Raw genomic sequence first — 3,716 nt, 5'->3', positions numbered from 1 at the left:
ATTTTATATACATATAAATTTATAGCTGTAGCTTACAATTAGACAGAAATTTAATCATACATTTTGTTGTGAGTCTCATGAGAGCGAGAGAGAGAGAGCGAGAGAGAGAGAGAGAGAGAGAGAGAGAGAGAGAGAAATCTTTAATTTCCAAAATCGGTTTTCGCTATCCCCCCTTTTAGAGCTAGATTTCAAGTAAAGATGAGCTTCGTCAAGGTAACTCTAAACGACAACAACGAGCAATATTCTAATCTGATTTAGAAAAAAGTTATATAACCACTGCTATAGTGATTCTTTCTCTTAATTCAATAATTCGATTAGATTTAATTTAGTGTTTAAGTTTTAATTGTAGAAAAATAGTGTTGTAGTTTAAGACTTATAAATTAATTGTTGAAACTGACAGTGATTGTTAATTACTAAAAAGGTGAATTCTTCTCTTCGAATCAGCTCCCAATTCTGGTGATTCCTTTACTCAACACATTTGCACGCCGGTATGTTAGGATCCTTAATTAATGATTCAATCAAACAAGGTAATCGAATATTGACGTCACTCAGTTCTTTTAAGAATTTTATACGCAGATCCGCATAAAACACTTACTCCCATAAAACATGATTAACATTTTCCAATAAACGCCCACATTTACAAGTGGTTAATCATTAACAATATGAACACGTTGAAGGGATTCAGCAAGACTATAATGATTGGCTCTGATTCTGTTGACAGTAGTAATAGTTTTTCATGTGCTCTTTTTATTCCCCTCATCGTTCGAACTTCGACGATTTCTTATAATATTTGCTTCTGATTATCGAAGTTTATTTCTACTGGCGTGTCACTAAAAATTCGACGAAAAATCAACGACGTCGCCGTAAGTTTCGCGCTTAATTAAATCCTGCCGTCCGAGCACGGGCGAGGGAATCAAAACGGATTTTGCCTGTGCGTCGTATAAGCAGCTAACTTTATGCTCGCAGAGCTGCAAAAACATTTTTGAATTATGCCCGGGTATTTCCCACAGGTAATACGTCAGGGTTTTTCATTCGCGTCTGACACCTAGACTGCCGTACTAGACTCGAATTGCACCGTAAAATACTTTGTACGTGTACGTACCGGCATAAATACGATATACCCTTCTTTTTCCTTCGCCCTCAAGATTACGCAGACGCCTGCCCTAGCACGCGCCTACTTCTGCTTCATGCATTCACGGTAAAAAGATTGTTTCGTTTCACGATTTTACCGTACAGTAGAAATCAGAAATTAGAATCGTCAATCAACGATGATTTAAAATAGTTATCACCTAAACACTGTTAGTTGTAAATTCTAATCGAGATAATCACGAAACTTTCAACGAAATTAATTAAACACCTGATAGATACTTTTGCCAAGTTTCAGTGCATTTTATCACATAGTTTCTGAGTTATGCTTAATCAATGTTGACTACTTTTCGATTATATATATAACGTAGTATATAACNGTGATAATGAATTTCTATGTTTCGAGTTAAGCTTATGCTAATATCGAAAAGTAATCAACTTTGATTAAGCACAATTGAGAGACTATGTGATAAATGCACTGAAATTTCGCAAAAGTATCTATCAGGTGTTTAATTAATTTGATTGAAAGTTTCGTGATTATCTCGAATAGTGTCGATTTAGGTGATAACTACCTTAAAGGACGAGGAGTTTTAGTATTGTGGAAATTGAGAATCGATCGACTTGAGGAATATTATTGAATCCCGTGTCGTAAAATATATGAAAATCTGTAGGACGAGTGACAAACGCGTTTCCCACGAATTTCACTGTATTTTTGAATCATCGCTGAACACGGCCGGATTTTTGAGAGCCACAGGCTTTAAATAGAACAAAACTGTTTACCGTGTCGAGGATTAATGATGCAGTAACATAATCCAGCCTGCTTTTTCGTACACGTCCCGCGTATACGTTCCGTACAAGGAGAATTAAAAGGATTACACATAAACTTGGAAGTAAAAATCTGCGCGTTTACAAAAAAGTTTACAGAAACCCGTGTTCAGTTTCCTTCGGCATTAATTATATACCGCGGGCACTCTGGAAAAGTCGCGGGCAGCGGGTAAATGGAAGAAAGATGGGAATTTCTTATTTACCAGACGGGAGAAAGAAAAAAAGAAAAAAGAAAGAAGAAAGGGAACATTCGTAAACGAAGAAATTCATTTCACGGATTGCGACTTGTATTTGTTAGCCAGCTGTTGATGCAACTTAATGCGAAACAAAGGTGTGTACCTTTCGCGATGCGACGCGGAAGACGAGGAGGATTCGCGGCCTGCCTGCCAGCGAAAACGCGTTCGCGCGCGCTCATAGTGGCACGTGGTTTTTTATTATGCAAAGAACGAACAGCGATGAGGGAAAGGAATGCCGGGCCGGGGGTACACGTATTTCCATAGATATGACCTGGTACGTATACGCGGACGCGGCCGTTCGTAATGAAGATTCGCGTTACGCTTGTAAAACTGAATTATAAACGGCGCTGAAGTTAGAATTGGAGTCTCACCCGCCGACCCGACCCGACCCGACCCGCCGCGCGGCCTCTGTCCTCTTCGGGTTCTCGCTCGTTTCGAAGTTTTTGATGCGACGGCACGGAAAAAAGCCCACCGCGCCGTATTTACATCTAAAAAAGTTGCACAGTTTCAACCGGCGATAGTATAAATATTTATGCCGCCAACAAGTGGTAAGACCAGGCGAGGATACCGCCACCCATAATATCCCATGTCCCGTTTTCTTTTTTTCTCTTTTTTTTTTTTAACTCGGATCCCGGTATTTATAGCGATCTATTCTCGCGACACCCGAATATATTTCAGGGAATTTTAATGAGTAGAAGGAATCGCATTTCGCATACGATCCGGCGTGTTCCCGATCCGTGCGTTACCCTCGTTCGACCGTGTTTGCCAATTAAGACGGAACCCAGTAATTGGTCGGTCATCGATTGATTGCGGGCCGGGTACCGAATTTAACAAAGGACCATGTATCCTTTGCGCGTGTACGCGTGGTCCGCCGATTCGTAAAGACGTTTTTGCGGTTCGCAACGTCGCCCCCATTCGAAAGGGATGTTAATTAGAACGGGAGCTATGATGTACCGGGCAGAGCCGTCGACGTTTTCGTCTAATTTGAAAGTGAATTAAACTTGCGATGACGGCATGTTAAAATACTGTTTCAAACAAATTTCCAAATACGCGTTCATTCTCCTGCTAGGAAATTAGCTTGGCTAAACGCTACGCCTGACGGGGCGAGAGCAAGAACAGTACGCTCACTCACGGTGTCGGCTCTTATCATGTCTCATGACGTTACAAGATCGTCGGTTAAATAGACTCAACTGTTATTGATGCGTAGTTGTAGTTGTCAGATAGAAAACAGGTCTTGCAATTTCCTTCTAATTTCACTTGCTAAGGAATAATTGGCGGTGAGCGAAATAATTCATTGATTACTTCTAAAGTATTAGAGATAAAAGGAAATTGTATTTAAAGACCTTTTTTGTAGGTAATAATAGTATCTACAACTTTTATTTGAAGCATGTCTCGAAATTCCGCGAAAAAAAAAATTTTCATTTTTCCCAGATTTTTCTAAGGGATACCCCTTCAGATTTTGCGAAATTTTCGTTTTTTGCCAATAACTCCCAAACCGTTGAACTTACGAGAAAAATGCATCAGAGCTTTCTTGTAGAGGACGACGAGATCTACAATTTCCATATAAAA

The sequence above is a fragment of the Ceratina calcarata genome, unplaced genomic scaffold, assembly GCF_001652005.2.
Source record: "Ceratina calcarata isolate Rehan_Ccalc_2016 unplaced genomic scaffold, ASM165200v1 scaffold106, whole genome shotgun sequence".
In the NCBI taxonomy this organism is placed as follows: Eukaryota; Metazoa; Arthropoda; class Insecta; order Hymenoptera; family Apidae; genus Ceratina; species Ceratina calcarata.
This window is presented reverse-complemented; position numbering follows the sequence as displayed.